The sequence below is a fragment of the Vicugna pacos genome, chromosome 3 (assembly GCF_048564905.1).
Source record: "Vicugna pacos chromosome 3, VicPac4, whole genome shotgun sequence".
NCBI lineage: Eukaryota > Metazoa > Chordata > Mammalia > Artiodactyla > Camelidae > Vicugna > Vicugna pacos.
Window position 1 is genome coordinate 47,631,860 of NC_132989.1, and position 14,496 is coordinate 47,646,355.

The window sequence follows — 14,496 nt, forward strand, 5'->3', positions numbered from 1 at the left end:
TTGTTCTCTCTCCTTGGTGGTGACAGTAGTGGTGTAGGTTGAATGGAGTTCCCGGGGCAGGGTGCTGTCAGAGGTACTTGCTGTGGTCACTGATGCTCCCCCTTTGGGATATACAGCAGGCTGACTCTTGCTGGCTTCCCTGCAGTTGGGTAGAGATATGTGATTAGTCCTGACCAAGGACTTGTGAGCAGAAATGACAGCGTCATTTCTGGCTCTGGTGCTTAGAGCTGATGTGAGGGTCTCTGGAGCTCCTCCCCTCTGCCACAGTAAACAGTAAAATTCTAGACACTGGCTTCTATCAGCCTGGGTCCCAGAGTGGGGAGAATGTAGAGCAGAGCTGCCTGTGATCTGTCATGGGGAAGTAGTGTGAGTAAGAAGAAGTCTTTGCTGTTTTAGGTGACAAAATAACCGTGAGCATCATGACTGATGCAGGAGCCACCACAGCAGTGTCCGTGCTGTAAAAGTGACAGCTGAGCCAATTGATATCTGGCTAGTATACTTATCCAAGCAGTTTAAAAACTTTTTAAAAAGTATGATTTTGGGCTATTTCCAAAAATAGTCTTTAGCCTTGTTCTTCATCCTTTTCAATATTTCTGTGAACTTCTGTGCATCTTTCATACACTCCTTTTTGTCTCAAACTGCCAGATACAACACAACTCCCAAACAGCTTGGACTCCTTCAGGATTCTGCTATGAATTTCTCTTCTAAAAACCTGTATCAAATTTTTGGAAGCTATTGATTTTTACAATCTAAACCTCCTCTCAAGAGTAACAAATTTCAAAAATGTGCTAAATGTATAAAACCTGTGCAGGGTATTTACCCCTAACTTTATTACTTTCAACCTCCAAGGGTTTATCTTACTTCTGTGCAATAACATTTGCTGAATAAGTAAGCATTCACCCCTGTTTTTCTTAATTGTGCTATTACCCTCAGAAATATCCCTTCTTACATTCTGCTGTCCAGATTAAGCCAGCCTGATCTCATTAAACTGACCATTTCAGATGGGTCCCAGGAGGTTCAAGGACTGTGTTGGCCACTAAAGATCAAGTCCATTCAACTTTCCCACCCCACTACTGCCAGCCAGGAGTGTGTAAACCCTGGGAAGCGTGGAGCACGCCTTCTCATTGTGCCGTGCCATCTTACTCTCTAGGAAGTCAAGTTTGCACAGGTTAACATCTCATGTTTCTTCCAACTCTAAAGTTTGAGAATGTCTTTCTTTTCTAAGTAACAACTGGCAGCTTAGAACTCATCCTACTGTAAACATAGTTTTGTGGGCTTTTATTTTCTAATTTTACCTTTGTTCATTTTGAAGTGAAGGTGGCTCCTTGGGCCTTGAGTGCTTTCTTAATGGAGCAGAGTTCCTCACTTGTGGCACTATTAAATTTGGGGCCAGATAATTTTTTGTTGCAGGGAGAGGGGCTGAATGTGTAGGAGCATCCTACCTCTACCTGCTAGATGCCAGTAGCACCCTCAAGCTGGTGATGACCAAAATTGTGTCTAGACATCAGTGAACATTCCCCAGGGGGCAAAACTGTCCCAGATGAAGATCAGTGCATTAAGAGTATCCCCATTTGCATCGTACCTCCATTTTACTTTTTTAAAAGAGCTATTTCGGCTTTAAACTTAAGAATCTCACTCTGTAATGTCTCTTCTAGATAATTCATAAAATATTAATGTTAATCCCAAGTATAGGAAATAGCAACATAATCTCTCATTTCAATTACTACTAAACTTCTATCATTGTACAGAGTTGGTCATGGGCTATATGCAAACAATTACAGTTTTTAAAACTGAAACATCATGTTACCCTGTCTCCATTTCAAACATTCACAGTAAACTCCTTTACAGAATTTTAGCACTATCAAACTACTTTAAATCTCAAGGGTAAGTTAATTCTTTTTTTTTTTTCCTTAAAAAATACAGTATTCCATCCCAGAGATTTAAAGTGTTGTGTCCTGTCTGAACAGAGTAAGAAGAATTAAGCTTTTCATTACTCTGTGAATTTAGTGATCACACCATTTTTGGTGATAAAATCTCTGTTGTTAGAAGAATTTATTTATTACTTTTCTCTGTTCCTACTTACGTTCTTTAACCTGGAGGTCACTGCTATTCAAAGCGTAATAGTTAGCAGGGGCCCAGAGTGACAGCTGACAGATTTGTTTGCATGGTAGTACATGTACGTGTGTGGCGAGTGTGTGTGTGGAGGGGAAGATGTCCCCATACATCTAGTCACCCTATGCTTTTTTATTTTTTGGGTGCAAGAGACAGATGTCCACCCTGATAATATTTTACTGATAACCCTGTGGCTGGAAATTGACTTGCTACCTATGATAAAGTGAAAATGAGGCCGAGTCAGATAAAGAGGAAATGAAATAGTCTGTAGAGAAGAAAATGAGCACGAAGTCAATAGGTGAGAAAGAAGGCTACGGCACAGTGATTCAGGATTATTTGATCAATGCAGGGGAAATGCAGAGGGAAATAGCAAGCCACCCAGTTGCTTAGTACGCTATCCACACATCAGTCAGATAGCTGTCTGTGAAATGATTAGCTATTTCAGTGTTGAGTGGGTGATGCTGTAGTGAGAAAAGCAGGAGATGTGAATGAACCAAAACAACTCAGGTCATGAGACAGCTGTATGGATAGACGCTATTTGGATCAGCAAACTACTCCTAACAAAAAAAGTGTGAAATTACGATTTTAACATTATTAGTATCAGTACTGCCCTTCAGTATTATATACAGTTCACATTACTTTAAGAATAAACAGTAAATTGAAGGGAGAGCAAAGGCAGAAGACAAAAGAAGCAGGGCTTCCTTGAAAGTACAAGCATAGGTTTAAAAATTAATGAGCAGGCAGATGTCAAAAGAAAGCGGGAACTTGAATGGGATGGTTACTGTGAAGCAGACAGACCCTTGTGATCTGTCCAGGCCTGCCTATCACTAATAGCCGCCTCTCTGAGTCTTCTTAGAGTCTCTTCACTATTATCTTTTGAAAGTGGTATTTGCTTTTATTTAAGTCTGGCTCAGGCACATATTTGAACTCAATTTATTTTTTGCTCTGTCAAACTTAAAAAGAGCTGCTTTGTTTTGGTCTCTCATGAGTTTTGAAATATTTTCATCATATGCCTGAAGATATGTTTTACACAGCAGGTGTTAAGGATCCAATAAGGTCTGTTGGACAAATGATTCATAAATATGTGTTCGCAGGCTGTACAATAGTTGAATAGAACCACACAGATGGAGCCACCCTATTCTATTGAGGAAGTGGTATGTGTTTTTGTAGAAACTGTGATACACATGGTTTTTAGCCAAGGAGCCAGACTCTGAGAAAGTTTTTGGAATAATTTACTTATGTTGTACTGATTTGTTCAGTGGGAGTGTGATGTAAATATACCCTTATTGCACATTACAGAAAGGCCTGGAGGGTCTTAATAAAAGAAATTTGAGACTTCTTAGGGTAATTCTGAGAAGAATATAGATAAAATGAATGCTACTGATGAAAAAGATGTTATCTGGTATTTTTAAAGTGACGAAGATTAAGAAGTAAGCTTGAATACTTGGGTGAAGGGTATGTTTTACATCAAATAGATGATGACTAAAGACCAGATTTTGATTCCAACACATTCCATTTTGTACAAATGTCACACTGGTGAGCAGGAGACAACTGTTTTCTGAAAGCCTTGGAGATGGGGTTATCCAGGGCCTCTCTCAATCATATTTTAGCTAAAAATTGGTAACTGAAATGACAGGATTTTAGTACCCATACATTGCATCCTATGAAGCAGCGTTCTGATTTTGATGGTACTTAAAAAGCCTGAAAGCCCATGTCCCCTCATTTACATGAAAATGCTCTTTTGTTTACTAACACATTTCCCAGGGCATCCCATCATCAGGCAGGCACTCACAAGGATGGGAGATCAGTGAAGAGACCCACAGAGCCTGATGTGAGAAGGCATTGAATGCTAGGAGAAGCAGCTCAGCTTTTATTCTACATGCTTAGGGGACCCACCAAGCAAAGGAATGGCAGGATCACAGGTGGGCTTCACGATGATGCCAGCAGAACTAAGAAGGCATTTGAGGAGAGAGAATGAGCACAGTGAAATTACTTAGTGGTGTTCTTCCTGACTGAGGTCAGATAACTGTACACACAAGTTCACTGAATGACCAACAAAAGCAGATCACAAGTGCCCTCATGCTGTTCAGTGCATTTGCTTAAGACCCCCTTGCACATACTGTACCTGCGCAACCCAGATTTCAATCCTGAGTTTCTCCTTCTTGCCTCTGGACTGTCTGTATCCCAGTTTCGAGACCTCTGGATAATTTTTTTCTCCAAAAGACTTGACGTTTTCCTCTCCTACAAGGCTACCCACCATGCAAACCCCCTTGCCAGTCGCCTGGATTGTTCTTCAGTCTCAAATCCCCATGCAGCGGATAGAATTTGGACGATTATAATAATCTTAACACTCTAGCTGAGAGGTAATGCGGGCTACAGCAGGGAGTTAATGACTAAGGGGGATATTAGAGTCAGAGCAACAGCACTTGGTGACTAATTTAGTATGAGGGGCAGGATAAGTAGAAGGCAAATCTCTGATTGTGGCCCTGAAGAATCTAGATGACTATCTGGGGGCCTCAACTGACACTGGAAGACACGAGAGCAACAGGCTTTTTAAAAAGTTAGTTAAATATTCAGCATGTTAAGTTCGAGGTACCTGTGACATATTTTGGTAGAGTTGTGCGAGAAATTCTTATGGAAGACCACATTTAGATAGACAGATATGCAAGTGATTTTTAGACATAAAAGGTGAAACAACTGGAGAGCTGATATTTGCCATAGGAAAGTGTAGAGTAGGAAGACAGAAGGCCAACGAAGGATACTTGAGTTTATTCACCCTTAACTGTTTATGAGAAGGACAGATATCGGCAAAGAAATTCCAGGAGGATTCAGAGAGGCACGAGAAGAGGCAGGAGTGAGGAGAGAAGGAAAGTGGAATACTGCGTATCCTTGTTCTTCTTAATAAAAAGCGTATAAAATCGTCTGCTGTGGAGGGAGCCAAGAACGAAATACACTGCCATGGCATTTGACTGAGTAACTCATTGTTTGATGGCTTTCTTTGGTTAATTGTGCTTCTTCTTGGTTAATTGTGTTCTGTTAACTTGAAAGTAAAGACCAATAAAAAGAAATAAGCACAGTTTCCACTGCACACAGGTTAAGGCAAGCCTTTGATTAGTGACTATAACTCCAGCTTAAGTGTTTGTCACTATTTTTGACTTCCTTGCTGGATTCATAATTTACATGAAAATATCTAATAGGTGTGCAACTGCTGGATTCCTCAGCTGGCCACTTGATGTTTTTGGAAGCTTCATGTCAGTGAATTCTGGACATCCTTCTGTCTACCTCCTCACTTGTGTCTTCCTATTTCAGCTAGGTTTGTATAACTACTTTCCTGGAACCATGTTGCTCTATGGTTTAAATGGTCCACCTTAGCAGATGCACATTTTGATTGGTATTCATGGAATTTGAAAGATGAGTGATATGTTTCTGTTTAATAGGTCTTCATGTGAAAGTGATGAAATTTTTAAAGAAGTTGTTCATATGCTCTTATCTTTTGAACATGAAGGAAGTAAGTATGCACAGGTATGTGTGAGAGGGAGGAGGGAGACAGATGGTGGGGAGGGAGACAAACAATGACAGGATGGTGGTGTGGGGAGAGAGGGAGGGAGAGGGAGAGGACTGAGAGCAGAGAGTAGTCTGATGGGGTTTCAATTCAGTCTTTTTGGGACTAAGACAAACTGATCAATCACCTGAGTGTTCTAATGACATTTTAATCAGATTTTTCTTTATTTCTCCATGCTTAGTTTTATGCATTGCCTCTGGCCTGGAAAAGTTAATACTATTTCCAGAGGGTCTAATTGAGAAAACTAATGAATATTAGACCTTATGGGAATTAGACTCAATAGGAGATAAATTCTTATTCCTTTAATGTTTCTTCTTTATATATGAGAATAAGGAGACAGGATTTTATTACAATAACAAAACACTCACATACCACCAAAAGATTACTCCCATTCTTCAAAATAGCATCATCAGATGTGCATGACACATACAATTTTTAAACTAGAGTTGATACTAATAACACTTTGTGCATTAAAATATTTGACATGGATGGAAATTATGTACCCATAAAACTATGTATTGGTCAGAGATCTTTCCATGTGTGATTAGAAATCATGCTAAATTAACAGCACTAATATTTTAGAACTGGAAATAATATAAATAATCTCTACATATATAGTAAACGCAAATATATTCATGTCTTATTAATTGTAATATTGGTTTTATTCAGTATAAGATGTGGGGTAAGAGAAAAAGAATCAAGGATGCAAATAGAGTATTTGCCTGAGCAACTGGAAGAATGACATTTCCACTCAATGAAATGGGAAAATGTGGGACTAGAGAGGTTGGGGATGAGAAAAATCTGGAGTTACGTGTTGGACATTTAAATTCTGTAATGGTTATTATATGGATGTATGAAGTTCAGCTTCATAAAGACCCAGATAGGTGTCTTATTTACTGAGGAATTTCCATTACCTTGAACCAGTATTTCTTGAATAAATGACTAAATAAGTTTCACAATAGAAGCTTGAGACATAAATCTTGCCATTGACAGCTTATAGGTTGTACTTACAGTTAAGAGTCTGAATGAGATTACTAAGAATGAGGTCATAACTAGAGAACAAATGAGATGCTTAGAAGTCAAGTGTCTGAGTACTGGGGCATGCTGAATTCTGGAAAATGAGGAGAATCTCTACCTGTCTTATCTCTATTTCCATCTCTACCTTGGTGCCTGCCATTACATCTATATCTATAGTCACATTCATGTTCTTATCCACAGCTCTATATCTATATGCATATTGATAACTATATCCATATCCAACCGAATCCATTTCCATTTCTATGTAGGCACAGATAGACACATGAATATATATATCACAATGTATGTAAAGAGATTGTACTATACTCGATCTTCAGCTATTTGTATTTTTAAATTAGTTATTTACATTCCTTGGAGACCTTTCCATGATACCATATCCTGCTCCACCTCACTCTCTTCTAGCTGCAGTCTTGTAGTGTTGCAAAATTCAGAACAGTTCCCCACTGACTGACACTCAGTTTGTTCCTATTTAGATTATTTCCCATTGCTAACAGCATTCCAGGTTTTTTTTTTTCAATAAATTTTTACTGAGGAAAAAATGATTATAACTAATATAAATGCACACTTATTACACTTCTGATTTTGTTTTTCTAGGAAAAAGGATAGCCAAAAAAACCTAATATACCTCTACATCAGTAGGTGTATTTCTGTAGGACATATCCCAACAGATGAATTTCTGGTTAAAAATATTTGCAGTTTTAAGTTTGACAGACATTATCAAAATGCTTTACAGCAAGGCAGCCCTCTCAGTTTGTAAAGTTTTGTAAAAAGGTATTCACAAGTTGAGTGATCACAGTCTCAACTGATTCATTTCTGTAAAGTCAAAACAGTACCCGACACAGGTCACAGAATATAAAGTTCTGATTGGTGATGGGAGGAAGGGGAGTTCTTCCATAGTCACAAGGCCCTGGGACATTTGTATAATTATGGCTTCTGGTTCCATAAAAGACCAAATCAAGGCAGAAGTTTACTTTTGATGTTGTAACCACTTCATTCTAAAAATTGTTACTGTTATAAATATAAGCCAAACTTCGATATAAGTGGTAGACAGTTAGATAGAAATGAGCACCAGGCAAGGGGAGAGGAAGGGGGAAGGAGCAGCCCAGACAATAACAGTACACTTGCGCTCAGGATAAGGGGCTCCAAAAACTTTCCCTTTTCTAAATGAGGGCAAGCCAAGAAGCCGGCTAGAATCGAACACTGCTGCTGCATTGTAAAGAGAAGGACCAGGCTTAAGTTGACCCAATGCTCATTACAATGTAATTAACATTGCAGTTTGAGCTCCCACCTGTAGGTTTCTCTGTGTGCATCATGCGTAAAAACATGCGTAAAAGAGATGGGCGTGCCTGAGCACAAACAAGGAAGGTGAGTTGTCACTAGTCTGAGTAGTCAAAGAACCTGAGCCATCAATTAATCAATCAATCACGAAAACACCTCTAAGCTAGGATATAAACAAAGAAGTGGTACCATTTTTCCTCTCTTGGGTTGTCCTGCCCCCAGTTCTTGGGGGTGTACTATGTTTTACTACCTTTTTACTTTACTAATAAAATCTTCTGTTTATATCATGCTTTCTGTCTCTCTTAAAAATTCATTTTTTTCAGGTGACTAAGAACCCAGGTATGTTTTTTCCCCTCTTCCCAGTAACATAAACATTTAGAATTTAATTGCATAATGTGCTTGTCATAACTGACTAGCTTTTTGGACAAAAATAAATTTATATATTCACACTTTATCACCTAAAGCAATTTCAAATGAATGGAAGTGTTAAATATTAAAAATAAAATCATCAAAGCACTGAACATCCACCAACATCACCACAACAGCAGTACCAGCAATTAAAAACAACCAATCTAAGAATGAATATTTAACTATAATTTTAAGAGAAAATAACTTCCAAAACCTCCAAAAGGTTGAAAAAATTGCTAAATTTTAGTAGAAGAGTATTTCTGCATAAAGTAACTGAATCTCTCAGTACTTTAGAAAAGCATACAAGAAGACATAAAAAGTAAAAGTTAATATTGGTTGCAACAAATATCAAATCAAATATATTACTATATCAAAATATTATTCAACTAAACAAACCAACATTAAGACTTAAGAAAATGGAACAAAGCATGAAAAACTATATTAAAGAGAAATTAGAACCATAAACACCTATTTGGAATAATAATGCTCAATTTCACGAGAAACCAAATAAACACATATTAAAATGATGTACTACATTTAATCTATCAACTACAACACTTAAAAAGATACTGAGAAAACGAAGTGGCTCCAAGGATGACATGAAATGGACATTTTCATAAATTGCTAGCAGTAATTTTAGAGAGCAATATAGTGCTAAAGACCGCACTTACAGATACTATGTTCTGATTCACATATAAATTATTTTCTCCCCCCTGAGAAAATAATGTATATATGAAATAAATATTTAATTATTAAAATTAATAGTTGAGGTATTTATGAAAGCAAAAACTTATTCTACCTAAATATTCAATGATTAGGAAATAGATACCTATGAGTATACCTATATAATGGATTATTACACAGAATTTATCATTGCTTAAGAGGAACAAGTAATACTAAGGACATGATTAGCATGTAAGTGAAAAAACACAAGATCCAATCTGATTAGACATTATGATTAGAGCTTTAGAGAGAAACACTCAATGACAGATTAAATGAAAGGAAATACATCAAAATATTTATAGTGGTTATATTTGGCTGGTGGGTCTTTATGTACTTCCTAAGTATACACTTTTATATATTTGAAATGCACTTTAGTTGGAATATATAACTTTATGGTGGAACTGTAATTTCATGAAATAAAAAATATTTTTGTTCTGTATTATAAAAATTCATTCTGACTCTTTCTTCTTGGCTTTAGGGAAATATATACCTTTTAACCTCTGGATTCTGAGGCTTTTCCTGAAATTCCATATGATAGGAATTCAAATCTTTCTTGAGAGAAGAATTACATACCTGAAAGAAGCAGTCTCTGGGTCATTAATTCTGCCTCCTAAAGAATTTTCAGAGTTTCCAGTCTTCAAAGCACTCCCCTCTGTCCTATATGAGAAAGATAAATTCTGTATTGTATCTGTAATGTGGTCAGTGCCAACTTTAGCAACAGGCAGTGATGCCCCCTCTCCAACATGAACCTGTGTTAGTGCATCCATTTTAAAGTTTCTGAGAGTATAAATCTTGCTCAGTGCTTTGAATTTGCAGAGAATCTATCACCAGGGCAAGCAGACCAAGTACTGTGCCCCAGCAAAGGGAGTAGAGAAAGAAAATTGAGGCATTAAATAAGTTGCCCACTGTAGAGTAGTTGAAAAGAAAACTGATACTCAAAATTTCCACTAAGTGATTTCCATATCCTTTAAACTTTTCAAATTACCAGGATACACTGAAGTCTTTAAATTTGTTCTACCTTATGACCACTGAGTTAGCAGAATTAAAACTCGGGAATGTGAATGAACAGTGTGCCTGACAGCAAAGTTTCCCTTGAGGGCAACTCAAAGTAGGAGTAGATGTGCATTCCAAAGACAGGACTTTTCTGCACCCAACTTCAAGATCTAAGTCTTAGCATTTTAAAATGAACTGTCAGACCTGAATCACAAGTAATAATAGAGATTAATCAATAACCTAAGTGTAAACGTACATGTATATTTATATGTATTATGCCAGGAACAGATACACATATTTGTACACATATATATTATGTATGTAAGGCACGTTTACACGCTCTTTTAGTAAGCTTAAAGTTTATATTTAGCTTGTGAAGTAGTGGAATATGGTGGGTTATCTCCTGACCCAGCATCAGGTCTCTCAATTGCTATCTAATTAATTAGGAAATAGTATTTGCTCACTTAGAAACTACAAACCTAGTCTTTTATTCTTCAAAGTAATTTGTTAATTAATTTATTCTTATATTCAGGTGCATATTTGTTATTTTTATTCTGACTTCTGAAACATTTTCTACATCTCACTATGAAGAGTAAAATATTTAATGCATTAACAAAGTAATACTTATCAAATGAGTGGTCTTTTTACACTGACTCTTCAACAAAATGCATTGGTTTGCTATCATCTGAAACACTGTGCAGTTTATAAATACATTTCCTGGGAGACCTCATCAGCTTATGCATTTTTTAAGAGACACCTAGCTCTACTGCAAGTCATAGGCAGTATCCAGCATCGCAGCTCTTCCATCTGGCCTAAATTTTGCTACCTCTATTTGTACATCTTCACATGAGGAACACTCTAGGAACTAAAAACTGTTCTTTCCTTCATTATGCATGTGGCGTGCAATGCAATTTACCACCTAACAGATGTCATAGCTAAGTACCCAGGATCATGTCATGATTCATTCATCTTAAGACAATCTGCTTCAGAAATGCATGGCTTTTTATAAATTGAAAGAATTTGGATTTTGAGTAATTCTATAAAATGCTATTTATAACTTTAATTTTTTCCCTTAAAACACAATTACAGGCTTCAGATTGTTTGTTTGCAGGATAGCCGCCTCTTTTTGGTTTGACTTTGAATGTCTCTGCCACTGAAAAATAATAAAAAAGTATCAAATTTTTTACCAGAATGGCTATAGCAGTAACACTGGCTATTATCCTAAAATTGAGGTTTGGATGTCTAGGCAAATCTGGTGAAACATTATTTCTCTGCCCTCATAAAGCAGGCAAAAAATTCCTGCTGGGTGGTATTTTACATAATATTGTCATTAAACACGGTCTATCTTTAGCGGAAGAAGCAGACAGTAATAAGTCAAATAGGAATGAAGAATTATGTGAATCTGAGGAGATACACTTGCAAATGAGTAACTGAAATTATTATTAAAGGTAGAAATATAACATCTAGGTTAATAGACAAAAAGGTTGAAAGAAATGTTTAACTATTGAGAGTAATTACGGAAGGATTTTTCGTAAAAGAAATGTTTTGTAGTCTCCTATTTTTGGAGGTTTATTTTTCTATGCTGGAATAAAGAACCCATAGATTCTTCGCTGCAGCTGTTTCAATCTTGATTAATCTAAGTATTGTGACCATAAAAGGGAAAGTAGCTTAATTAAAAAATGTTAGAGCAGAATAGAATACATCTGCAATAATCTCCCTTCTCTTTTTGACTAAATGCAAGAAAGAACATCATCCTTTCTTTTAAAGGGAACAAATCAATACCCGTGCTCTTGCAATTACCCTCGAGGCACAATGTTACACAGACGGGTGCACAAACAAAGGAATCATAGGTTAAAAACCATATCCCTCAACATTAAAAAAAAGAAGAGAACTGTTTAAGTCTTGCTACATTTATTTCTGTTCTTCTTCCCCCAGTCAAACACTACCACCACTGCAACTCCCAACCTTAATCTCAAACAACATTTCTCCCAAATGTGTAAGTCTGTTCTTTGTTATTTAACTGTTTTTAATTTCCTCTCAAAGGGATCCAAATTGATTTCCTTATTACCTTGAGGTGAATATGTCTCATTGGGTTGATGTTTAGATTGTTTATAAAATAAATTTATCCTTTTAATATTTACACAGCTCTTGAGAAATATGAGGTAAAGACACAGCAGGAAAGTTTCCTAGTTGGGAATTCTGTGTTTTCCTCTCCTGTGAATACAGAAATTGATTTCCTATGTGCATTTGTAGGAGCCTGATGGGAGATAGTTTTCTTATGATTGTGCTACCAATTGCTTTCAGTAAGTATCTGTAATGAAAGGCTACAATGAAAGAGAATACATAGTTTAAACTGGAACGGGTGAACACTTAAAATTTATTGTATATTGGTAAAAGTTTCCTTTTTGATAAGTTTAAGAATACATCTAAAATTTTTCAAGAGTCACAACAGGAAAAGCAACAGTATTAGGCAGACAGCTTTGCAGTATTAATCATCAAGATCTATGATTCTAATATCATTGTCTTACCTCCCTCAGCAATTATCTCAATTTCTTTACCACATAACCAACCTAGTTCCATGGCAGTTGCATTACATCATGGCTGAGACAGATGACAATACAGACATAAGTTATTTTTCAGTGGGAATTAATTTCCCACGAAAAATTGAATTATTTGTTATTTTCAATTCTTCCCTGTGTTTGATTTAATTTTAAAGGATCTTTTTACTACTCCATGTGAAAATAATAAAACATTTTTAATAATGCCCAATAATACTGTATACAGAATAAAACCAAGCACCACCCACCGCTTAGCTCCCCAGAGTCCATATTAAAGGCTAAACAAAACATACCACACAAAATTAAGGGAAGGAATGGGACCAAACTAGACTGAACAATAGGAGAGTATTTTATTTCTTTGGCTTAAGTATAACATGGGAATATAAAGCTATCCGTATTCCTAATATAAAACTGAAAATAATACTTTGCTTTGCAGGTCCTTCAGGAATTGACAGAAGAGGCTATTTGGTTAAAACATTTTCTAATTCTCTTCATTTTGGCTACATTCAGGGCTATAAACTGCATATGTTTGAAAGAGCAATTCCTGTATTGTTTTTAGAAACATACTAAGGAAACCTCTTTTTTACACTGTGGGACCATTTTATAGATTCTGTTTCTTCTACACAGAAAATGTGCCTGCTATCCAGCTGGCTCCTTCAGAAGTTGCTTCTTGGTATGGGCAAAAGTCCCTGAAAAGACTCAGTTGTCAAGTTGTCTTGAGGTGCCCCTGAACTGACTGAAAAACTAATAAACTTGATTTCAGGAACCTAGAGAATAAGAGAAGCTATCTTTTAAGGACATATCTTGTTTAAAATTGGCAACAAAGAATGGTTGCAATTGAGTTACTTGCTGAGGGAAGGGGATCTATAACCACCAAGTTATATCTAGCAAAAGACTTAGCAATGGAGAAACAATACATATAGGGTTTATTCAGTCCACCCTGTCATTAGATCAGTTCTTCTAGTCCCAAATTCACATTGCTACAGAGGACAGGCAAGTAATGCAAATGAGTGAAACAGGGCAGGTTAGGCATGAGTGTTTGGAAAACATTTGAGTTTCTCACGAAAAAAGAGAGATGTACATGTCATTGTCTCTGATGAAATGCATGTGGCCAGAAACATACACACAACTATCTGAGTCCACTGATTGATCCCAGTAAGCAGCAAGTACCAGATATTCCACTTACTATTTGTTTGACTTGACACATTTAAAATGCTTCAACTAGTACCTTGTACATACCAAGGGCTTTATACATTTTTATTGTTATACATGTTTGTTCTGTGCCTCTTCCTCAATTTTCCAGTTTTTATACACATGCACAGTGCAGAGACACACATATACTCACAGACACACTCACTGATAAAAATATTAAAAATGAATTGGGAGGGTAAGACAGAAGCTCCAAGACTGGATAATTCATATCCACTTTCTACTCTCCTTCACCCTTTTCTGTCTTCTCTGTGCCCCAGAAGGCTGACCTCTATGAATGACACAAATTGCTGGCTCCTGTGCCCTCTGGCTTCCAGGCAGATTTGTCTAAGGGGAGGCACCCACTGCAGACCGGAAGGAGTAAGGAAAACAATGCCAGTGGGTTTATTTCTCTGCTTCCTCCCTGTTGGAATGCTGCTAGCTTGGTGGATTCCTCTGTGAAAGGAGCCTTAACAACCTTCAAGGCTCATGGCTGTCTCACCTTCGGCTCCTTTCTCCTTTGCCCCTTTCAGCCTGGGAGGTGGCAGCTCCTACTCTTGCTAGCCCTGACATGTTTAACCACACCTTGCGGTGGGTGAATGCTCATGACTGTCAATCACTGTCCTCAACAAGCCT

The 14,496-nt window shown here is 37.1% G+C and overlaps 1 long non-coding RNA gene across 1 annotated transcript in view; it reads right to left on the minus strand.

Annotated features, from left to right (window-relative positions):
* The window catches only part of LOC116278187 (uncharacterized), a 210,820-nt gene that overhangs the window by 147,064 nt on the left and 49,260 nt on the right, over positions 1-14,496 (minus strand). Inside the window, exon 3 of the long non-coding RNA XR_004187583.2 lies at positions 9,695-9,778. This is a non-coding gene — a long non-coding RNA (uncharacterized lncRNA). The remainder of the gene's footprint in view (positions 1-9,694; positions 9,779-14,496) is intronic.